The sequence below is a fragment of the Micrasema longulum genome, unplaced genomic scaffold, assembly GCF_059751315.1.
Source record: "Micrasema longulum isolate JH-2025_06_02 unplaced genomic scaffold, ASM5975131v1 h1tg000412l, whole genome shotgun sequence".
Lineage (NCBI taxonomy): Eukaryota > Metazoa > Arthropoda > Insecta > Trichoptera > Brachycentridae > Micrasema > Micrasema longulum.
The window spans coordinates 90881-117832 of record NW_028277612.1 but is presented as its reverse complement, the minus strand read 5'-3'; the positions used below and the strand labels follow the sequence as shown (position 1 = coordinate 117832).

Below are 26952 nucleotides of genomic sequence, written 5' to 3'. Positions count from 1 at the left end.
AAAAAAATTTTTTAAGTACTTTTAACATGTGTGGTGATTTTATTAAATTAAAAAAGTACTTTTGAAATGTGTAGTAATGATATTTTAACCGCATAATAATAATTCAAATAAAAAATACAAGACCAACGTGTAAACTATTAATTCCACCGCTATCGTAAAATGGACATTCCTATTGTTTTAACAACAAACATTGAACAAATTTACGTATCCTTAAGTTACATACGTTTTAAAATGCATTAATCGCATACACAAAAAGCTCAACATTAAGATTACCTAATACAACGGTCCCTAAATGGTGTTCCACGGAACCCTGGGGTCCGTGGAAGGGTCACAGGGGTTCTGAGAGTTTGAGTGTATTGTCGTAGAAAACAGGCAGTCGACGCCGACGCCGCGCCAGTGTTTTTATCAAGCAAGTCCAGAACTAGACTGGATTCTGCTCCAGATCTCCGTATCAAATTTTTATAATGGATCATTTATAAAGCACCATTTTCGTAATGTGATACCTCAAAGGCGCTTTACAAAGTGATTCCAAGAATACCAATTCAATTTCAACTTAAAATTTATAATTTTTGTGAAACAATTTATTTTGTCTTCACATGCTACGGATTTCTTCAAATGATTTAGAAAACAGGTGGGTATTAAGTTCCTTTCGAAATATGGCTTCACTCTTACAGTTTCGCATCTCTGCTAGAAGAGCATTCCATGCCATAGGGCCTGCTACCACAAATACACCATCATCGAATTTAGTACGTTCGTTGCATACTTGCATTGTTCTTCAACAGTACATTTTACGTTTTCTCAATTGCACCTAAATATTTAAAAAGAAACTCGTAAACAAAATACCAGGTAGTAAAAAAATTGAGAACCGCTGATCTAATCAATGCAAAAATGAAAATTCTATGGAGAATTTATTTAATGGAAACAACTTTTTTCAATCCCTAAAACTCATTAATTCATCATTTAGTCATTTAGCATTGCATCGTTTTTTAACGCTAAATTTAATGTTTTCTAAATTGCACCTAAATATTTCAAAAGAAAATTAGTAATACAATATTTAAAAAAAAACATAATATGTGCTAAACAAAATACCAGGTGGTAAGAATAATTGATCAGTGAAAGATTTTCAAAGCTTACCTATAACTTACGTAGCCTCTGGCATTAGATTTCACTTTTATACATATACGCACAGCTCAATTAAATTCACAGCAATGAACACGTTATTGTCTAGGTATGTGTTATTATAAACAAAAACTAATATGCATATATAGTATAAATAATAATGTTAATAAATTTACGGGACGATTTTCGTCTTCTCCGAGCAGATATATCTAATATGTCTGAATGGGGAAGGCGAAACAAACTTCGGTTTAATGTTTCAAAGTGTTCGGTAACGTCCTTCACTAGGGCCTAAAAAACTCTGTTTTTTCGCTACAAAATGAATGACCAGAATCTGATACGAACATCGAATGTTAAGGATCTGGGCGTTCGATTCGTGAGCACCCTGACATTTCATGAAAAAATAGAGATAATGAGTGGTAATGCATTGAAGATGTTAGGATTTGTTCTACGTACTGCCAGGGTTTTCGAAAACACCCGCGTACTGAAAACTCTTTACAACTCCTTGGTGCGAAGTATACTCGAGAGTGGATGGATGATTTGGGGGCCACATGAACTGAAATGATAGAGAAAATCCAAAATAAGTTTCTGAGATATCTCTGAAATATATGTACATCTGAGATATTCTGAGATATACACGAGAGAGTGCGGGTATTATCCTTGGCTCCACCCGACCGAGTTTCTCCAGGGCATGCTTGGCTACAACAGTTTAGAGACTAGAAGGAATGTGTATTCCTAGTTTCCCTGGATCTATTGTCGTGTATATGTAATAATTGATCAATGCAAATGCCGACGCTGTTATTTGTGCACTAATGTGGACTAATGAACCTTGAGCATCATATTTTCATTTGGTACGGAGGAATTTCATTGTAATTAGGTAATAACTTATAACCGCCAGTCCGAATATGCCTGTAAGAGAGTGAAAGCGCTAATTGGTCAAGTACATAGATAAGTGGAAGTGTCCCAAGTATTTTAATTTATAACTTATTTTTGCATTTTATTGCACAATTAGCCAGAAGACCCATTACAGTAGTGAATTACATCTCTGAACACTCAGGCTTGAGAAACTTCACTATTATTTTTTGTATTTTCACCGGGAATCGAACCCGGAACTTTCTATGCGCAGGTTAAGTATCTGAGACATTCACAACGGAGGTCGTTATATAAAAATATAAGTTATTACCTAATTTCTATAAAAAAAAAATTTAAGGTCTTCATTTATAAAAAACTTTTTTTTATTTTTTTATTTTTTATTTATTTTATTATTTTTTCACGCCCATAAGGCTTTTACATATATGAAAGTTTTACAAAATATAAGTATATAAACAACATAGATTTAAAAAAAAAAACAATATAAAGAAATAAAATATAGGAACAGTGTTAAGAAGTATTGTTGGTATAAAAATAAAAAGATGAGTGTATTAACAACATAAATTAAAAAAAAATACAATATAAAGTAATAAAATATAGAACTGTGTTTAAAAGTTAAGTTGGTTTTAAAAAAATTAAAGCAATATATATATATATTTCTATTTTTTTAATAAGCTAAAGAAATACAATTAAAGGTTTAAAGCAGACTTATGATTTGTTAAGATGATAATTGTGCTAAGCTTGAACGATAGTATTTGAGAAAGTTGATTATGCCTTTTAAATATCTTTAAATCTAGAGAGAGAGAGAGAGAGTAATTGAATTAAGTTTTTTTTATAAAGAGTCGAATAAATATACGCAATATGCAATGCTAATTATTTATTCAGTGGTCCAATGTTCATTAGGTACTCATTTAATGTTTTTTATTCAGAATATATTTATTACTTATTCGGTGATTTTCATCAGCAAAAAATATTGCATAAGTACGAGTTTTTTGCAAAAAAGTAAGTTGTAATCTCGGCGTCGAAATGTGGACACTCAACCAAGCCACTTCAAAAAATATTGAAGTGTTTGAAATGTGAAGAAACGATGAAGATCTCGGACGGATGAAAAAAAATAAAGAGATACCGAATCTTCTTCCTCCTGCCTATACGTCTCACTTACTTGGGGTCAGCCCTCTTAATCCTTAATAATATGTACGTCAGACTAGGAGAATTGTTGTTTGGTTTGTTTTTACAGCCGGTTGCCAACTGGCAGCTAAACAGTAACCCCTCTTGCTAACTGGGGCTCAGGATGCGACCGTTGACTGTTGTTCCTCCGCTGCCATTCTCAACACAACTCTCAACATAAGTCTCCCAACAGTCCATAGCCCGAAGTACTGAATAACGTTAAGAAAATAAAACTTAAGTTCTTCGGGCATGGGTTGAGAGGGGAAAAATATAGCATATTACAAGTCATTCTACAAGGAACATTGAAGGAAGATGCTGTGCAAGAAAAATGCGCATCTTTTGGCTGAATAATTTGCGAGACTGGTTGTATTACAGCAGTAAGTCCTTGTCCAGGGCAGCTGCAAACAAAGTCAGAATTGCCGTGATGATATCCAACAAAAAGAGAAAGGTCAAGAAGAAGAAGAAATTGGAAAATAACAAAAATGACAAAATATGTAACAATTATTTTATTTCATATTACACATATTTCCGATTGAAAAAAATACTGTGAAATGTAATTTAATAGTCATGTACATAATCCTCAACGGGCAGCCAGCGAGGGATTGATCACTTTATAGGACGGTAAAGGGTGAGTTGTTGTGAGGTCAAATGAGAAAGATAGATTATAATTGGAGTTATTTATTAAGTTGTTACACACGAGTTACATCATATTATCTTGTACAGAAGGAATTACAATAGCGAGCTCTGGTGGAGAGCTATGGGCAGGCAACACGAAATGCCAGGAAGAAATGTAGTGAGTTCTTCTATAATATATCGTACGAGCTGACGTTGCAGTGGACTACGCATTGCGGGCAAAAGCGGATTTCGGACCTGCCAACCTCACGGCTGTTAGTGTTGCTCGAAACAACTTAGTAAAATTTGTGCAATCGATGTGAATATGTTAAATCAGTTAAATCAAAAGTTACCTAACTCCATAAACATTTTTTTTTTAATTTAAAAAAATCTTAAAATAAAGTAATTCTAAAATAAATTGAAAACTGTTATACAGATTTATTATGATTATAATAATATTAATTAAAAATGTCTCAAAACCGATCTGATAAAACTATTGTAAATATAGTGTAGTATGTCGATGTCATTAAAATTGTCATTGTTTGTAGTCTGTATTCTTCGAAGGGTTGTTTTTCATATAATTAGTCTGTGTTCGCGGAATGCCGAAGAGTCCAGAATGACAAGTTCTACGAACAGGAACTGGATATAAAATATTTCCAAAAAATAGTGGGCTCATATCCAGTATGAAACGCTGAGTTGCGAGATTTTGAATTTTATGAAAATTAGCGGACTCAGTCCTACTAAAAAAAGGTAATATTATTTTTGAAATCTGATTGTCTAAGAAAACTGTTTTTAATATTATGTTCAATACGATTTTTATAAATATTTAAAAGAGGATTCCAAATAGGAGAGCAACATTCTAGGACTACGTAGACACAAAAAAAATCCGTTTTGTTAATACGTTAATTTTTGTAATTTTTTTGTTTGATCGTACGATAGTAGTATTATTTAAATTCAAGTATTGTTTTAACGTATATAATACGTTAAATACGTTTTTATAATAAAACGTAACAAAGTTATATATTTTCATCTGTTCTTATTATTAAGACATTATCCTTAAATTCATATTTTGTAAATTATTTCAATGCCAAAATAATTTTAAAAAATCATTATTATCAACCCATGCTTTCACTTTTTTAATGTAACAAAAGAATTCTAACGATGTCGGTCACAACGAAACTCTTTGACTGATGGAAATTATAAATAAAATTGAAAGAAACTTGAAATATTTTTATTATTATAATGAATATGCACATTCGCAGCAGATTTGATTTAAAACCAAAATAAATAAATAAAATCTGTAATTAAAATCAGTTATGCATGTGCTCATCCTAATGAAGGTATTATTGATTTCATGAAAATATAGAAGTAATAGGGAAAGATAATATCTTAGGGTAAATATTAATATACAAATTTCATTATTACCGTTACTTTGTATATTGTTTCGAAAGATTTTTACACCCATCGACGGATGTTACGATTCTTAAAATGAACAGCTTGAACTTATTTATACAGGGTGTTCATTAAACCCTGTCACATCTAAAACCACGATGATCAGTATGAGCAAGAAGACATATTGGAACATTAAATTATTTTTTTAGAACAAGTACAATTTAAAAAACCAAAATATCAAAAAAAAAAACACAGGGGGAGGGGGGAGTCTGATACTGCGCCGCGCTCCCCTCACTTCTCCCCTGCAGAAGTAAGCAACCATTTGTTTTTTTAATTATTGTATTATTAAAAAATCTCTTGGTTCTAAATATTTTTTTTAAATATGCTAATATGTATTCTTGCCCATACTCATCATTGTGGTTTCGGATATGACAGGGTTTAAAGAACACCCTGTATAAACATGTCTTTTTCAGAGCTTTAACACGACCAATGGATGTTTTTTTTAACGCTTTACCGGACAATTCATTCGTCAAATATTGAATTTTTTTTACTCTGTTTAAATTGTATATAATTATACACGGCGGCCTCCGTGGTGTAGTGGTCAAGACGCTTGACTCACGCACGGGAGGTTCCGGGTTCGACTCCCGGTGAGAACACAAAAATTAAAATGTGATTTTTCTCAAGCCTGGGTGCTCTGTGATGTAATTCACCACTGTAATAAGGCCTCCTGGCCTGTTGTGGTGCAAAAAAAATGGAAAAAAAATAAGATGTATCTCCAATCTACACTCCCAAATCATATTATCATGTTTTATAACATTTTCCAATTAGCTTAAGGTTCTGATTGAACAGAGTTAAAAAAAGAGCAAACATTAACATGACCAAAGTCTTAAAAGTAATTTATATAAAATGTAAAAAAACAACTTTGTTTCACTGCTTTAGTTAGTGCTTCAAATATAAATTTGAGTGTAATTAATATTTTTACCAATTATTCGAATAGATATCCACGAAATTCAGTCAGAATGAGGAAGTTCAGTGCCACGGAAAATTGGATATAAAAAACGTTTTCTTATACGCGGTAAAAATTAGAGCAAAAAAATTACTATGTATTTTGAAACGACACGGGTTCTAGTGAACAATAACGAATCAATTCCGGTTCCGAATTTCCGGTTTCTAGGTAGATATTTTTTTTTTAACGTTTACTGTATTCTGACAGTTACAGGGTTCTACTTTTAAATGGCATCACAACTTATCGACGACAACTCGTGACTTCACGGGAGGAGTAATTTCAAGATGATATAATTTTAAAAAATCATTGTGATGGTAACACGATACACAAAAATACTTTTTTTATTTGGCTAGACTATAAAAACCACTGAAGTTCTTTATTACGTCTAGAAAAGACACTAATGCATAATATAATATTAAATATTTCTTATGAGGAAGCGTGTAAAATATTATTGAATCATCTTTATCGATTCAAATTGAGATTTGTTAATATGCAACTTGAGTAATCTTTACGGTGGATTATTTTTGCTCTAACTAAAACAGCTGCTGGCGCTCTAAAGAAGAGAAAGCGGTGCGGTGGTCCAACGGAGATAAATACATAATATATGTGTGAGTTAAATATCTGTAGCTGTATGAAAGAATTTACTATACAAGTGTATGTGTTGGCGGTTTTTTTAGCAGCGGCAAGAGAAAGGTACTTGGGTGTGATGCCCGGCAATGAGCTATGATTTCTAAAATGGACAGAGTCAAATAAAATACCAGTTTTTAAAGATATAATGACGTTGTTTCGCTGCGAATAATTGCTGTCATCTAATAAAAATCGATTAATAAACGTTAAACAAATTAAATAAGTATTCATTTATTTAACACTTTATTTACATATACAATATATATACATATAAGGGCGGGCATATTCCCTGAAGGCAATTTCTACCTACCTACCCAAATCGTTCAGTTTGAGAAAATTAAAAGTACATAGACATATTAAATCTTATTTATTTAATTATGTTATTTTATTTCGGATTTGTACAGCTATACCATAAAAAAATAAGTAGAAATATATTAACAATACTAGAGCCAATTAAAAAAATCCACTGTAAATCTAATAATACATAATAAATAAGAAAAGAGTTAACGTAATTGTATCGTAAAGGGAAGATGATTAGTACTAATATTCTCTGTATGGGTAAATCGTAAGTACAGCAGATAAAAACAATCTTATATATTATTACTCTAAGACTTGAAATGATTAATTGCGTCTGTCCTCTGTATACATATAGGATGTAGGTATATCGATCGAATCCGCACACATAATGTCTCTCATTTTATTTTTTTAACAAAGTTTTTTTTTCACATATCGGCCGTTAGATTGTTTTTGTTTTATTTAAAATATAAAAAAATACACACGTGTATTTTTTTATTTTTCATATGCAGATATTTTTCTTGTTAAATTCTTGTAAAACAATTTTTTCTTTCAATTCATAAAAAAAATAAAATAATAATAACAAAAATCTTAGCGTATATATTTTAACGTTTCCCTGATCGGCTGCTAGATTGCATATATGTATGAAACGCCTAGCGCCACACACGTGTGTTTTTTAAAAATTATGTTTCAAATGGCAGATAAAATATTTTTATAAATTCTGGTAAAACATTTTTTTTTAAATTAATAAAAGTAAAATAATAGTAACAAAAATCTTAACTTATATATTTTAACGTTCCACAGATCAGCAGCTAGATGGCATTATTAAAAGCAGTTATTTAAATATTTTATTTTGCTTTTAAATTATATCTAAATAAGGCATTTGGTTTGTGGTGTAATTAAAAAAAATAAAACAGGCAGAAAAAGTAGAATCACATTTAATTTTTGTGTTCTCACCAAGAATCAAATCCGGAAACTTTCATGCGTGAGTCAAGCGTCTTAACCACTTCACAACGGAGGCTGCCGGGATATTTAATATATTATGACTGTGTCGATTTCGATGCGTTATTTTGAGTTACAGATTATTATTTTTTCATTTATTTTTTTGAATAAATATTTGTGTTTTTATGAAAATGAGTGAGTGAAATGGTAGAGCGCTTTACAATGCTCGGAACTCTGGGTTTGCGACACTAGCCACGGGACCACACCCCCGGTTCATTATTATATTTAGATTGCTTCTAACAGCAAAAAAACAATCGTGAGGCCCAAAAGGGAGAAATTTCACAGTGCCCAAAATTCTCATTATTCAAATATGTCCCGAAGGGCTGATTAACTGTGGCCCCTAGGCCTGATAAAGCGCGGCCGAATTCCCTAGCACATTCTAATATTAACAGGCAAAATTAATAAGTTGGGAATTTTCATACCAATACTACATCAATATTTCTCAAAATAATTAACCTTTTTAAAAAATCACCCGCAAGTTTATGTACATTAAAGTATGTATCCACAAACCAGCATACTCTACTAGATTTATAAGAGGGTTGAAAATATTTAGTTAAAAGCTTCACCCACAATGGCCCATTTCACACTTATTGTTGTACAGGATGGAATGAAATTTATCATGTTATTTTGTATTTTGAAAAACATATTCAGCAGATGCTCTCAGGTGCGAGTAAAAATACTGCAAAAGAAAATCGAGTGGAGATGAGTCAGCTTCATAGTGTATTTGTTATGCGTTTGCTTGCCACTAAATAAATTTTAAAAATATATCTAAAAACATAAAACAGAATAAAAATCAATCCACTATATCGTCACCCTGACCTGTAAACTTCGTTAGTTCACAAATGGTAAAAAATTATACTTTCGCGTTTTCTATTAGGACTTCAAATAATATACATCTGTATAAAACTTGTATTTTCGTAGGTACAGTGTTAAAAAAAGTAAAGAAAACAAACTGAAACAATTCGCTACTAAAATAATAACTGTTTTTACCCTCTCCCAAACAAAAATAAGTTTGGGATTTGCCAATTTCACAAGTTGAGTCGACGATATGTATTTTTCATCGTGCCGTATGGATTTCTACACCCTCCCGCACCCGTCTGAAATGAGCTAATGGATAGACGCAGATTATTAATACAGAGTATCGAATAAGATAATTGCTAAGATAATGCGCATCTTGAACATATACCTTTTAATATTTTACCGTTTTTGCTTGTATATGTAATTTTTAATACTATTTAAATGTTATTTGTGTTTTTTTTTATTTTTATATACTTTTTTTGGCTGGTATACATAATTTCAATACGTTTTTGATAAAAAAAAATTAACCTGTATTGGGTGTGCGCATATTTTGTTAATTAAAAAAAATGATTTTATTTTGTACTAGTTCAGTATGTATATATACATACATGTAATTTTTAAACTTTTTCAATTTTCTTTCCCAGATTGCATAATGTAAACATTATTTTGAATTTATTTCCATGCCTAGTATTCTGTTTATTTTGTTATTTTCAAGTATTTTTCATACCCTTTTTAATTTGTAGTATATCATAATTTTAATTTTTCTGCTTTTGTAAATAATATTATAGTTTAAAATTTAAAAACGTCTTTAAAAAAATTGTTATCTGTATGTCCCTAAATGAGTTTTTTTTAAAAAAAAACTCCTTGGGAATATTGTATATAATTATGTATAATATGTTTTCAATATAATAAAAAAAAATTTTTTTTTTAAAGTATCAGATGAATGTTTTCATGTTGTATGTACCTATGTATGTATGTATGTGTACACGATTTCGTAAGATATAACGGAAATACTAATACAAAAAAGATTTCTACAGGTTTAAAATTACGTGGAAAATCAGCTCGCACGACCCGGTTTTGTTCAGTATTTAAGTATAAGGCCCTTTTCACACATGCCACGCCAATCTGTAATTTTACCGGGTTCGCCCTACAAAAGGTGACACGTTGTGTATGCGTTTGTAGAATAAACGCGGTAAAGTTACCGGGCCAGGTGGATTTGCGTGGCATGTGAGAAAAGGGCCTTAAATTACTTAATGAATAATCGTTTTTACTGTTTAATAAAGTATTTTTATACGAAAAATTCTCCTAATATACATTAGATGATAAATTTAATAATTTATTTATTCATAAACATATACAGGGTGTTCTTTAAACCCTGTCACATCCGAAACCACGATGATCAGTATGAGCAAGAAGACATATTAGAACATTAAAATAAATTTTTAGAACGAATAAAATTTAAAAAAATTAAATATTTAAAAAAACAAATGGTTGCTAACTTCTGCAGGGGAGAAACGAGGAGTGGGGAAAGGGGAGTCTGACACACCGTTACCACGTGGCCGCGCCCCCCTCGCTTCTCCCCTGCAGCAGTAAGCAACCATTTGTTTTTTTTAGTATTTTATTTTTACAAATTTTCTTCGGTCTAAATATTTTTTTTAAATATGACAATATGTCTTCTTGCCCATACTGATGTGACAGGGTTTAAACACCCTGTATATTATTTAAAGACCCTATTGTCTTCATTTAATAAAATGATCACTCATCCGCTAATGTATTGATGGTGAAGTAAAAAAAATGTTTTGTTTTTTTAATTATTATTGATGAAACTGAAAGAAGTTCACCATGTTAATAATAGGCGCGAAATAAAATCTATACCACCGTATAACACTTTAAAAAAATGTATTTGCGTTCTTATTGTTTCCTGAAATATTTCAAATTTCGGCCCATTTTCTATTGGAAGTAAATAACCGTGTCGGAAAATGGGAAACAAGTTGTGGTAGAGTGGTATCTGATCCAAAGCCACTACAATTTTCTCTTCGTCTTTCATTATATCTCTCATGTCTTCGTTTCTCATTATATTATATAACTAACATTTTAATTACGAGTTCAGTTAATTTTACCATAAAATACGTACTTATTGATACAATTCTTAAAAGCTTAAAAAAAACAGTAATTTGTAGTTGTGGACTATGGAAACATTACGTGGTATCAAACAATATGTTTAATTATATTAAATTCACAACATTCGCGTATCTCAAATTGCCAGATAAAAATATGTGATAGAGGATGATTCCATGATATTGCATATTAATAATTATGGTATGCATAATTATTAATCGATTTGAAACGGCAACCTCATTTTTAGTAGCACTCGTTGTGCAAGCAAAATAATAATCACTCTAAAAATCGATCTCAGTAAAAAACTTAGATTTAGAACGTCAAATTTTATTAGTGAAAATTCTTGTTGCAAGGCCTCGTGGTTTAATGGTCAGCGCGTTGGCTTACCATGCAAGAGGTCTCGGGTTTGATTCCCGACATGATTGATTTGAAATATTTATTTAAAAGGGTGTTTTCACACTAGAATATTTCATAGTCACTGGACTGGTACCTAAAGCGTAAGACTGATCATCGTACCTTCATGTAACAAAAATGATCAAGATACGCTACGATTGGTGTACCAATACAGTGGCCTATGCACCATTAGGTGCGAAAAGGGAATGATGATGATGATATTCGAATTCTTGTTGAGGCCCACTTACAGCAGTGAATTACAGCACAGAATACCTAGACTTGAGAAAAATCATATTAATTTATTTTTTGTGTTTTCACCGAAAATCGGATCCGAAACCTTCTGCGCATGAGTCAAACGTCTTACTCACTACACTACGGAGGCCGACATGTTAAAACTGTAACTATAAACCGTAGATAAGAAGGATGACATCAATCCCTGGTTATTTTATCAAATAGTGAACTAAATATGTCTAAATTGAATACTGACATAATAAGAATGTCGAAATATGTTATATTCCATGTCCCAGCGGATAAAGGATACAGTTCTTTGTGTGAAATCGAACCAGAACCCTGAACGAGTGTTTTTGACTAGATGGCTATTTCAATCGAAAATCGTGGAAAAAGAGTGATTGGCGAATTCACCTGCTATGCTTTTAGTCCCGGATTCGATTCTCGGCAGAACCGACGTGAAACATGTACTTTTAAGGTGGTCTACACTGCAATATTTCACTTTCCCAGATCACCCGAACTTCATGTAACGGGTAATCTATTTTTGATGATCCAATACGCTGCATTTGGCATTTTTAAAAAATTTTATTTGTTTATTTTTCCATACATATATTATTTACATAGAAATATAATTACAAAAATACACTTTAGAAAAATACATCTTAAAATTAAGATATAACATAAATTGGATAAAATGCCCACAAAGACTTCAGCGTCTGACCCTGGGCCATTCTTTTTTTAATTCCTAAAAAGTTTATAGCATATAAATATGCTACGACATGAAAAGAACAGAAAAGAAAAATAAAAGAAAAACCAAATTAACATATGCTGATATTACGAAAACATGATGCAGTATGCATTTATTTTTAATTTTGTTTTTTTTTTTTTTAAAGAATGTGTCTATCTGTTCCTTTCATGCTAATCCAAGACCTCAAACCTACTTTAAACTATACTAGTGATTTAATGTTTTGTAGTTCTTTAGTTAGAAGATTGAAGGATCTTGGACCAACGTGTAAGGAGAGCCTCTGTGCGAACTTAGTTCTGCATCATGGAACTGACAGTACACTATCGGATCTATTACTAATACGATTTAAATTATTACTTAACAATACCCCATTCAAGTAAACATATTTCAGGGACTGAAATAAATATATTTTTCTAAAACTAAGAAGTCCACTCTCTGTATAATTTATTACTAAGAAATAGTCTATGTTTTTTGTAAATTATTTTAATGATATTTTTCTGTGCAATTTCTATTAAGCGACTATGCGCGTCCAAGACTCCTCCCCACCATATTATACCATATGGCATACTGCTGCTAGTGCTGCCTATGCACCACTGATGATGAAATATTTGTAGACAAGTATTAGAATTAACTCTCTGGGGTGTTTATCAAGGTTGATGGATATTTTAACAAAGATGGAGATATTTCGATAAAGGAATATGGAAGTCTAGGCATTTACTGCGTAAACTTTGTATAAAGTTTCGTTTATCTCTTAATTTTCACCCTCTTACACACTCTTAATTCCCATACATAATTCTTCCGTATCTAAACCATAACGGACAATCAAAACTCTTTATTACTCAACTGTTCGCCCTCTTCTAGAATATGCCTCCGTGGTCTGGTCTCCATTCTATGTCAATTGCATTAATCACATTGAATCAGTCCAACATCGCTTGCTTCGAAAAGTAGCGTGGATGCTTGGACTAGAGAGAGGTAACTATTCTTATGCTGATTTAGAGTCAACGTTAAATATTTCTAGTCTACAAAAACGTAGAACTAATATTGATTCCATATACATATATGTTCGGCATACTAAATGGTATAATTGATATTCCATCATTACTGAGACTAGTAAAATTCAATACTCTGACTCGTAGGTTGAGAAACAATAAAGTACTGTTCATCGATCAGCATAGAACAAACTATGGCCATAACTCTCCAATGACCCGTCTTTGTCGTATTGTTAACTCAAGACAAGATCTGGACTTTTTTGGTTTAAGTTTACAACGATTTAAACGAGCACTAAATATACAGTCCAGATCTTGTCTTGATGTCCCTTATGTTTGTCAATGCTTCTTTTCCATTTTAAAAAATAATTTTAGCCATTTTTTTATTGTTATATTAAAAACCTATAAATTGTATACATGGACAATGTCCGTTAATAGATAAATATTTTTCTTTTTTACTCTTTAAACCATACCTAAATTATCATTTAAATTATGTTAATGTATTATTTTCTATTTATTTTAATTATGCTTTTATTTTGTATATTTGATTGTGTATGTACCTAAATTTTTAAAATTTATGTTTGGAAATTTATATCGGATTATTTTTTATGTTATCTTCTTTGGAATGTTATAACATTATTTATTATTTTATTTTTAATTATCTAAACTTGATTTTTCTGAATTGGTATTCTTTAGCATAACACGTTGTAATAATATAATTTGTTTTACTCTGTATTTTTATTATTGTTAATTATTATGGCTTAACACGGGCTCAGCTTAAAAAACCTTAATAAGTTTGTGAATAGTAAACGTGTGAAATTTTGGATGAACAAATAAATAAATGAAATGTATTTCATTTTTTTAATACGTTTGAAAATAACTAAGTAAGTATTTCTTGTTTTTTATAATAAATAAAGAAAATAATGATGTTTTAAAATATTTCATTATTTTTGTGTGAAACTCTTCATCATTTGTTGGATTCTAATTTGGGACAGGTGAATAGTTGCAGGTATGTCGACCTCCTTCGAAGTCGTGACCATTGTACGTAAGTAATAAGGTATCATTTATCGTGGGTACAATGAAAAGTAAGTCCCCACATAGGCCTATTTCAGACGATCATGAAAATCCACATGGTGCGATAAAATTAAATCGGTTTAATTGATTTTTATTGCATTCTTTTTTTATATTTAATTCATTTAATGGCAGGCAAACGCAGTAACAGACCGAATAATCTAATATGGTATTCAATAAACTAATATTAAAATCTTGGCATTATTATGGACCAACACTTGACGTGGCAAGAACAGGTTACTGAGGTTGGGAAGAAGTTTTATCGCATCCTCTATTCACTGAAAAGACTTCCGAATTTTCTTCCAACCACAACCAAAAAAAATCTATCCCAACTTATTCAATTGACTCTGTGCTATGCTAATATTTGCTATTTTGACGCCAATACGGAACTCATGAATCGTCTGAAGCGTTTGCAGAATCAAAGCATCCGCTTAATTTTCAATCTCAAAAAGTATGACCATGTATCAACCTTTCGCTCCAAACTTAAGTATAAGCCCATAAACTTTTAATCTCTCTCACTTCTTCATAATATTCTTCACAACCCTTGCGCTCCAAAATATCTTGCTAAGAATTTCATTTACCTTCCTGATCATGGTTTTTCCCTTTTCTCTTCTCAGGAAAGAACACTTTTCATTCCTCGACATAGCCCATCCTTTTTCAGCTATTCCTTTTCCGTTTAAGCTGCTAGACTTTGGAATGAGCTACCTCTTCATATAAAAAATGCACCTTCTCTACCACCTTAAAAAAACGCCTGAAACATTATTATGTATCCCCTTATTTTATTTTATCCCTTTTTCTTTCCTTGGTTTCTCTTTCTCTCTCTTTCAATACTCATGATCTGATTCTACATTCCTTATCCTTTAATATGTATAGTATAATGTACTTTTACTTTACTAAGTATAAATAATATGGAGTTCTACAAAATAAACGCCCAATCAATAAATATATTTTTTAAAGTCAATATGTGCAAGCCTTATATCCCAATTGATAAACAGCCGTTATTTTTAATTAATTAAGATCTTTTATGTATCTCTTTTCGTTTTTTTAAGGGCCAATTACATGAGGCCCGAAGAGCCGAATCGCCTTGCATGGAACGATCGGCGATAGCTGACTGTTGCCTGCTAGTATAATGATGAATGTGGGATCTGATAATGAGTCTGGAAAGAGACATTACTGCTTTATTTATTTTGAAAATACATTGTGTATTTTTTATTCACCTCAATGTTTTTTTAAGCCGTTTTGGCATTGACATTTAAAAATAAAATAAATTATCAAGATGCGCTGCAAGTGGATAACCAATGCAGTATTTAAATGACGATGCTGAATTTAGCTTGTAAGTAGGTAGTGGGTATTTGGTTTAATGTAACATAAAAATGCCTTTATTTAGGAGCATTTTAATACTGGTAATATAGTAGCGCCGCCTTCACTACCACGTAATTCATACATATAACTGTAAACACCCATACCAGCTTACATAATGTATTCCCATTAATTCGGGAACTAAACCACGAACTCCAGTTATTATGACTTATTATTGACCGTACATTGAACCTGACAACGAAAAAAAATTAACATCTGCATAATTTTGTATTCACGTTTTTATGCATACAACAAACATTTTACCATAAGTTGATAGGCTTTGGTACCGATGTACGTAAACCGTATTGTATAATATTCAAACATTTGCTCAAGAAATGATCTATTTTTAAGATTCCAGCTAAGCGCTCTCTAATAAACTTTTTTTATTTCTGCATATATTTTTCCCATATACGCTGTGCACATAAAAACTATAATTATGATTTAGATGAAGGAAAGCTGAGGAATATGTCTCGTATGTCAAAGTATAATTTATGTTTATTGAAAATCTTTTCTCTTTTTTTCACTTTTCATTTCATGTATGTAATTTAAAAAGTAATTTTCTGATCCCATTTTGTATTATTAAACTATAACTATAATTGATGTGAAAGTCTTATGTATAAAATAAATGATGCCCCGACACTTCAGAACGTGCCCACGGGCCAGTGAAGTGGCTACATCAAAAAATAAAAATAATAAATGTGAATGAATTATATTGAATATATTTTTTCGTAAGCCTTGCAAATATTTTTATTTATTTTGTTGGATTATCGAAATAAACAAAAAAAATCTAATGAACAAAACACAAAAAAACTAAACAATTACAAAACTATTTACTGTAGCAACCATTATTAAGATGTAAGTAAATAATTAGGTAAACCTTTATATTCGTTATTGTAACAGATCTACTTATTAGTAATAATAGTTATTTTGTAATTTATCTTTAACCAAAGTTTGATTACAGTTAATAAAAACAATTTCTATTGTAAAAAACCAATCTCTTGTAATATCTATACGCTAAAACTGCATATCAATATTATAGGAAATAAACATAGGTAGATGAAGAAATATATAATACTTGTCTAATTAATATGAAATGTCTAAGTAACAGTTTAAAGTTAATCATTTATAGTCAAATGAGCCTTTTAAGTTGTTGTAACTTTACTTGACGATTGCCTATAGCACATCTTTGCCGCGTAACCAACACAACGCAGCCCGTAGAGTAATAACCTAATAGAGTCGCCATCTTGTGCGCTGACAAAGATATTACACCTGTTGAGAAAAACATTCAATCGGACTTAAACAATATCATGAAATGGGCTCACGATAATGGGATAATACTGAACATAAATAAAATAAAAGTAATGCTTATTCATTCTACACATACAAGTAAACAAAACAAAATACTTAATGTTAAAGGTAACGATTATGAATGTCTCCATTTGAAAAAATCACCTTGTGCCTGTCAAACCATAGAAATGGTCAAACAATATACATATCTAGGCTTAACTATGGAAAATAATTTTAATTTGAAATTACATGTAGAAAGTGTTTGCCAAAAACTAAAAGCGGTACTTATAAAATGTAATCATTTAAAATTCTGTGTTCCGCGGGCCACCCTGTACTGTTTATAACATGCGCTGGTTGAGTCAATCATATCATATGGAGTGAGTTGTTACGGGCTAACATTTACAACGTATGCAAATAGGATAAAAAAAATTACAAATTAGATTCCTTAAAATGTTAGCAAGTAAAACCAACATAATAACTTGTCAAAATGACTACAAAAATCTTTTCCCGATGTGTAAAGTTTTGACGGCACAGAATATGATATACTATCGCCTGGTAACAGAGAACATCATGGATTTCTACAAAACGCCAATATCACATAAGCGTGAAACGCGCCAAAAAGTGAAAGGAAATTTCATAAAAAGAAGAGCTATAAATGCGTATGGAGAGAGGACAAGGGCGTATATACTCCCTCGCATAGTAAGGAGACTCCCGGACGAAATAAAGAATAGTGATATAAATAAAAACAAAGTAAAATTGGTTTTAAAAATCTTTTTCTTAAATTCTAAGTTTAGGTGTAAAAAAAATTCAAAAATGGGGAAACCAAACAATTTAAAACAGTGTCAAAAAAAGTGTTGGTTCATTATTTTTTATATATTTCTATTAAAAAAGAAATTTTTATTCTTAAAAAAGACTTGATTTACTTGAATTAAATTTTTTTAAACTTTTATTTTATTGATATATTTAAGATTTTTTATATTTTTATGTAAACATTATTATATTGTGTTCCCAAAATGTTTAAAGAGAGAAATCCTTACAAAAAAACTTGCAGTTTGGCGGGAATTAAAAAAATTGTTTAGAAGAATGCTTATGTGAAATAAATTTCAAAAAAAAATAAATCACGAGAAAAACCATTCTATGGCCACGAACTTAGCTACAGATAACAGCAATACAACGAGCCGTAGGTACTTGCGTTGAGAATTGCGAGAGCAAACCGAAATTGTCCATTACACGTTTGTTATTAAACTAAAAACCAAACTAAAACCAGACCAAAAATTTGTTACGCTTTTGTTCTCTGCAATAGAGGTTAAGAGCTTCTCTAGAAAACTATTACTCTGAAACGCAGCCAAACCGCAAGAGATTCGACAAGATTTGTCAGTTTATAGTTTAAGAAAATTGGCCATCTGGCCCAGGCTAGAAAAGGGTTGCCCATGCCTGGTTACCTGTTACATGGTTATGTGGGCCCTATTTCAAGATTTAAAATAAATCAATAATAAACAGAAACTAAATTGCCTATTTCAACACAGACTATGCTTTTGCTTCTTGATAGGGCCATCGCATCGCCGCTTTAGCTAGCTTTTTTTAGCTGTTTCGTTATTTTATGAAAATTAAAACGGCATAAATAGGATACAATAAAGAAAAAATAACGAGCAATAAATAATATTACCGCTCTCATTTCAGTAGTGTTTATGTAAGTAGGTACTTATTTCCTAATTGATTATAAAAAATATACACCAAATAAAAAAATATACAGATGGCCGGAGAAGTGACGTCCAAAGGTAAAATGTAGGTGCCTCATATTAAGAGTTATCCGAATCACCCCCATGTTTGTTCCACGATTTTGCATAGTTTTCGAGTTATGATTTTTTAATGAGTTTTTGACCGGATCGGTTTTTAATTTTTTTGAATTTCTGGAGGGTTCTTCAAGATTAATTTTGTAACCCATTTAAAAAAAATTATATTATCACGCATAAAAAAATCAGTTTCGTAACATTAATGGAAGCTACAAAAGTTTAGACTTAAAATGTAGAATTTAAGTTCAAGCGAGTTCAACTTGAAATTATATATTTTTTTTTTTTTTTATTTATTTATTTATTTTCTTTTATTCAGGAAACATACAGTACAGTTACAAAGTTTAATATTTTACACAATTGGACTTAATTCTAATGGACCAGTGAAGTTTCCATATTAAAAAATTATAAATCTAAAAACCAAAAAACTTTAAAAACTGCTGTGGTGGAAAATGACTGTCATTCTCACCTTTTGTTTACTGCTACTCGTGTCGCCATTTTATCTCTAAAAGTTATTTTTTGTTAGTTTACACACTTTCTATCATAATTATCCATAGGGATTTTCCACATCAGAATCTTTAAAGGCTGATTTCAGCAAACAAAGGCTTTTCAAGTATTACTTTTTTGTATTACTTCAAAAGCTTAGAATCTTGCGCAGTTTTAAAAGTTACTCAGAAAATAAGAAATTGCCTTTTTAGGTTTTTAATTTTAATTTCAAGTCTTGAATTTTGCATTTTAGGTCAAAACTTTTGTAACTTTCATTATTGTTACGAGGCTGATTATTTTATATGTGAAAGCACAATTTTTAAAAAAATGAGTTACAAAAAAAGTCCAGAAAAAACCTTCCGGAAATTAAAATAAAAAATATAAAAAAACCAATCAGATCGAAAATTTTCAAGAACCCATTTAAAACAGCATAACTCGAAAACTACGCAAAATTGCGGAACACATATAGGAGTGAATCGGACACCCCTCAATATGAGGCACCTACATTTTACCTTTGGACGTCACTTCTCCGGCCATCCTGTATATGTTTGAAAAAATTAAAACTGTACATTTATAATGTTTTTTATCTTTTTCTTATTTTATTGTTCAAATGATCCCTATATAAGTTACATTTTATTGATATTTGTATTTATCATTTAGTAACATTATATTTTTTTTATGTTATGACTAAAAGTGTCTCTACAAATATATTAAGATACTAGAAATAAATATTAATTATTATTATCATTTCACTTGCACTTATAATAAGACCACTTATATTATTGAATAATTAAACATTATAAAGCAAACGTACTTTTCCTTATGGTAATTGGAAACAATACGTTGAAAATAACCAGTAAAAACCATATCACCAAAAAACATAATAAAGTATTCTTCTCAGATAGCAACGGTTTTCTTTTATATAATATGTTGATATTTGCATTAATCACAATATATTATTACATGACGCCATCTTTTTTTATACATATTTAAATCATTAATTTTTTAATGGAACCAAAAAAACAATGATATCGAATTTTTCATTTAATTTGCGCATATTATTACTATTTAAAATGGTTAAAAAATTGTTAGTATTAAAAAAATTTAAATGATTTATTAAACGTTTGTACATACGATAACTCATGTTTCGCGTCGACTGGCGAGTGGCTGTAACTGTAGATAAACAAGCATTTCACGGTATATACAGTGTGTTCTTTAAAATCTGTCACATCCGAAACCACGCTGATCAGTATGGGCAAGAAGACATATTGGTACATTAAAATAAATTTTTAAAACGATTTGTTTTAAATATAAAAAAAATTAATGGTTGCTCACTTCTGCAAGGGAGAAGCGATGGGGGCGCGGCCGCGTGGTTGGCGGTGTATCAGACTCCCCCTTTCCCCTCTCCGTTTCACCCCTGTAGAAGTAAGCAACCATATTTTTTTAATATGTATATTTTTTTAATTTATTCGTTCTAAAAATGTATTTTGATGTGCCAATAAATCTTCTTGCTCATAATGATCATCGTGGTTTCGGATGGGACAGGGTTTAAAGAACGCCCTGTATAGCGAAATATCACAAAAATGGTTTATTTGAAAGTATTTTAGAACGTATTTTTTTTACAGATAAACCAATCTTGCGGAATTATTTAAATACATACCAGCTTATGGTACGTATTAACAATAAAATAAATAAAACAACTTTGTTATTAACAACTAATTTTTATTTTTCACCGACCGGTTTCAAAGCAAACAAGCTTCTTCGTCAAGGTTTACGTAACTAATGAATTGATTCCTTTTTTATTTTTATCATGTTCACTAAATACTACACGTGGACCCAATAAATCAAGTCGTTTTTTCCTTACACGGGTGGTAATTTGATATCATTATTTTCGAAGTAAGACAAGAGAGGACTAAAAGTACGTATTTACCTCCTGAAATACTATAGAAATTTTGATAACAAACGTTGTTCTTTACTGGAATATTATAAAATATGTTTCTGGTTTCTGGACTGGTGTCCGAAGCGTAAGGCTAATCGTGTCTTTTCATCTAACGGATGATCGCTATACATCGCTATACATTTAGCGTCCCTATGCAGCCCCCTACGCATTAGTATGTGCGGACTGATGATGATAATTTAAGTAGTAGTAGTTTTAGTAGCATTTTTTCTGATTTAAATAAACGTTACTAGACTACACAAATATTTTACAATACCTACTATTTTTCTTGTTTTTTCTAAAATTTCTCCATTTTCTATTGTTTTCTGTTATGGTTATAATTTATTTCAGTCAATATGCAACACCTGCGTTGACGTCAATTTTTCAACAACTGAAAGCATTTGAATATAAATGCATAATTTATTATTATACTATCAAAGTACAGAATCTCGGAGCAATTCAATCGTAATTTGAAAATTATGTCGATATTATATAGACAGTCGATTTATTTTTACGACGCAAAAGTTTCATATGATTTTTTTTTAAATGAATTATATTTAGTAATGCATAATTATTTAAGCAATGGCATTTTAAAGTATGTTAAAAGTTAAAGATTTTTATTTATAAAAAGCACATATCTCTTACAGTAGTATATTTTAAAGCTTCTTCTTATTCTTCGTGACGGGCAACTTCCGCCGCCTCCGAACTGCCCTTTATTAGGTCCATGGAGCAGAATTTTTTTTTTTAAACGTTAAAATAAATTTATATGCAAATACACAGAGTAAAATGAACACTTTAATCAGCCGATGGTCAGGCTATAAACCCTTTCCTTTTTAATATATTTAAATGTTTATTTAACCTGTTTAAATACTGATACCAAAAAAACTTCGCTTATTAATAAACATTATTTATTTGAATTCTAAGCAAATGTTCGTTCGTTCGAGATAAAATTGAAATTCCCGCGGACTTTCAAAGATTCTTTTTGACTTATAATAAGTTCAGATAGACAGCACTCATTTCCGCTTTAACGGCCTTTGAACACTACTGAATAGGTAGTTGTAGTTGATATAATAATTATGAAAACGGCACTAACTTGACGACCATGGAATCTTGGCACAAACACCATAGAGCAACAAAACTTTTCATATTTTCAACCTAAAATACAACTAATCCTTGAAACGTATGAGATAACACGGCCGGTTAGTGGCCGCTTATAAGTAAACTTCCTTATAAAAATACGAACTCAAAATCAACAAAATATTAAATCAAATTACAACAATAAAAAACTTTTAGTTCGATATTCATTTCACCATCACCCTTCTGCACAGTTTTTTGGCTGGTTGTGGTTCTTCACAACGTGTAGATATGGCCGACCTTTCGTATATTATGCAGTAATTAATTAAGAATATAAATTTGGAAAGCTGAATACAGATATAAAATAAGGGCTATTTAGTTTATAAAAACACTTACGTTTAAGAGAAAAGAAAGCCTGATCGTTTTGCTTTCAAGTGAAAAAAGACTATGATTTGATTTAGTTTTATGTAATATTATGTATCCTTATTAACAAGTATGTAATGCCAAGAACATGATGCTTGTTTTTATGAGTTGCATCTATCGAAATTAAGGGTTAATTTGAAAACTCTTTTTGTCTTACTTTGATATGCATTATTTACCATCTTGCGCCAGAGTAATGTAAGTAGTAAATGTACCGTTTAAATTGCAAAATGTGAAATGTAATAAATAATATAATAAACATAAATGATATGTATAAATTGTACTTAATAATTATTAATAAATTACAATATGTATATGTTTGTGCATGAATAATGCATTGTAAGTGTCACGACTCAAGACAGATTTTCTAGCGAGTCGGGGCAAGTTCACGGGCATGGGTCGTTCCTGGTTGTGTCACTATAAACTGTGTCTCTGACCCCAGAAAAAATATTTATTTTATTTTATTATTTACTTAAAAACAGTAAATTACACATTTATGCGGCATAATTCCCAATGTATATACATTGTACAATATTAAAAAAATATCAACTATATTTTTAAACTTTAAATTATATTTTACAATTTATTTATTTTTATTGGCGGATGTATAAAATGAGGTTTATTCTTTCCGCCTACTAAACACAACAATCAACATTATTACATGCTGTAAAGAATCACCCTTCATTAGACATATTTAAAATATGGAAATTAAAAAATCATATTAGAATTTAGGTATCTAATCTTCCCACTAATGGTATCAAATAACATAAATATTATTATAATTAGATTGTATTTATTGTTGAAAATTATTAATCGCAGAAATTTTCCAAAAATATTTTTTGGAAAGCATAATTTAGAAACTTATATTCCTGTAAAGAATACCTTTGTTTATCTGAGACGGTAAATAAATATGTATGTCTACCTTATAAACAAGGTAGGCATATCTTTGACAATTAAGACATTAGGCATATCAAATTTATGACGAGCGCATAACAAAATATTTGTGGACATTTTACAAAATAATATTGTCTTAAATCAAAGACAATGGAAAAAAAACGTTTCAAGTTAGGCACAATAAAAAATAATTCCCGAAATAATTATATTTATTTTGTTGAACTGAGAGTATTTAATATTTTGAAATAATTCGTCTTAAGCTTCCAAGAACAAGATATTATCAAATAATATAACTACGCTTTAAGTTTGTGTAAACATACTCAAATAAATTTTATATACTGAGCGGTTTCAGAACACGACGTTTCCCTTGTCAAACTAATAGTTTAATAAATACATATTTATGTAACATGAAAAATCACAAAGTAAGTGCTTCAAATATTAATTTAAAAGCAATATTATTTTCAGGAGAAAGGGGGGACGAATTCATGTTTAAAACTGTCATTTTTAATTTTCAATGATTTTCATAATAAAATGTATTTTATATACCATATTATGGTATACATCATAGAACTATAATGTACCAGAACGCGCGTAGAACCAAGTTTGTGTACATTGTACTATGTCCAAAAGTCCCCCCTCTACCCGACATCCCGCCTGCGCGCACGCGTGAAGGGGCCGCGTAATATTACCATACCGCGAACAAAATATTCTCATAACAAAAATATGAGATAATTTTGTGTACTGTTTTGTTATGTTTTAATACAAAAAATATTTTACTGACTGGACTATAAAAAACAGGTGAGCACTTTAAATATACAAACGTAAAAAAATAATTGAGTAATTAATTAAATCAATACCGTTTAATATTATACAAAGGTTTATTAATAGAAAGCCGGGTAAAACAATCGACTACCCTGGCAATACTTACAAAATGTCTTCCTTGTTTTATTTAACAATCTGACAGACGGTGAAATAATCGACTTCTTAAGTAATATTATTTGTGAATTCGCCACCACATGGAATGTGATCCCACCGTATTCCTTTTTAAACCCAGCAGTGTTTTGACACTTACAAACGATACAACACGGTATAGTAGAACTTAAATTGGCAGTTGCGTACTAAGCGACGTCTACGGAGTAACTAATGGCCAAAACGTAAAACTACCCATTTATGAGTAGTAAATCTCGGATTTTAAAAATATTTGCGTTCTTACGATTAAGTTGCAAATAACCCAAAAAAAATATTTTCTAAATGGGAATTAATTGGGTTGGGTAGAGCTGGGCTCGAGCCTCGGACCTCTGATCCGTATATCCACAATACTAGCCACGGGACCACAACCTAATTTTTTCGGTACGATTTCCGGCATGGTTGACATGAAATATTTATTTGAGTGGTGTTTTTACACTGCATCATAATTCCAAGACTGATCAGTGATCAGTGGTGGTTTATGCAGCATTTAGTCGGAAATTTCGCTTTAATATTTATTGTGTTATCATGAGCGCAAACCATCTCTCCTTCTAATTATTATGACCGGTGTACCAATGCAGTGTCCTATGCACTGTGTGTGAGGTTGATGTAGGATGAGGTTAAGAAAAAACAACCAATTTTTTATCAAACCTCACAATATTTATTGCTCCCTGGTTAGAAGTCGTTTAGAATATATTTCTCCAATATGGTCGCTCTATTATCGTGTACATTCTGATTCACTCGAGCGCGTCCAGAAGAAATTTCTAAAATATATTAATTTTAAACGTCATATTTCACCTGCTTTATTTAATTATAATCAATTGTTATCTTCAAAAAATCCTAACTGACCTAATATTACTTTATAAAGTGATCAATTCATTAATTGACTGTCCTGATTTGCTGAAGTTGGTGTGTTTCCGTGTACCTGGTCGACATAATCGCCACAGATCTCCTTTTTATTCTGCAAGTTCTAGGACCAACTATCACATGCACTCGCCTATCCCTAGGCTCCATAGATATGGCAATCAGTATTAGGACAAGGCTGATATATTTGGTTCTGGACTTGAAAGTTATAAAACGAGTCTGATTTCTTTTTTTCTATCACAATTTTATTCTTAAACTTTTCTTTATGTTTAAAAATGTTTTTCATTTTTTTGTTTGATCATATTTATGTATTTATTTCGTTAATATTTTTGGTTGCTTATTTATATTTACCTTCTTGTTACTATTGTTATAGTTATGCAATTTTATAACTTTTTGTCTTGTATTTAATTATGTATTTTTTTTTCATATTTTTGTTCAATATATGTATGTTAAAAGCAATTTATGCCGTTTATGTAAAAATATATAGGAACTATTATTAATATTATAATAGACAAGGAATAATATTTTAGAAGAGGGTATGTAAGTCCAGCCATTTACAGGGCTTATGGCCTGTTATAGGAACAGAATCACGCATTACCGACAAATGTTTTTGACATTACCAATCAATTATCTTGGATAAGTAATTACTCGTAAATATTGTAAGCTTGGTAGTAGGTAAGGTATCATTGAAAAATGATAAATAAGTTCGCTAATAATTACTGTAAAACCCGAATTTCATCAAAAGTACAATGTCCAAGAATAAATGGGTACCTGCATTCAATGTACTTATTACATAATATTCGGTATAAAAATGTAATAGATACTTGCCGAACACAAGAGCCTGACTTTTTTGGCAGGTACAAACCGAGCTATTCGTATTCTTGTTTATTTATGTTTTTCTGTTGAACAAAGGTTTTTAAAAAATAAAATTTCAAAACTGTAACGCAATAAACGATTAATCAGAAGTTTTATAATACAAACATTAATTGAGACATTATGTAAAGGAATAAACTGAAACTTTACAGAACAATGATAAGTTATGTACCCTTTAAAAATGTATAAACATAATGTAATATCGTTCCTCGTAAAAGTCTCTTGTAGATTCCATGTAGTACATTTTTAACAAATTACAACAGAGATGGAGAATACCTTAAATAAGGGAATATGGAAGTCTAGGCATTTACAGGGCTTACACAGAGTGTAAAGTGGCCACTTAAACCAGCCAATGACAGGTCATAAGCCCTGTAAATGCCTAGACTTCCATATTCCCTTATTTAAGGTATTCTCCATCTCTGTTGTAATTTGTTAATCTTAATGACTCCCGAGGGGGTGAAATCCAGTCTTTTGTCTACGAACATTTGGACAAACTCAAATATTGTAGTACATTTTTTATTACAAATATTTGAACATGGGTACTAAATATATTATTAACCTCAATTTCCACAAGCAAA

At 30.7% G+C, this 26952-nt stretch overlaps 1 protein-coding gene across 1 annotated transcript in view; it reads right to left on the bottom strand.

Annotated features, from left to right (window-relative positions):
• LOC148281763 (progestin and adipoQ receptor family member 3) overlaps window positions 1–26952 on the bottom strand; it is a 65486-nt gene that overhangs the window by 37892 nt on the left and 642 nt on the right. The gene's annotated exons all lie outside the window — the stretch shown is intronic.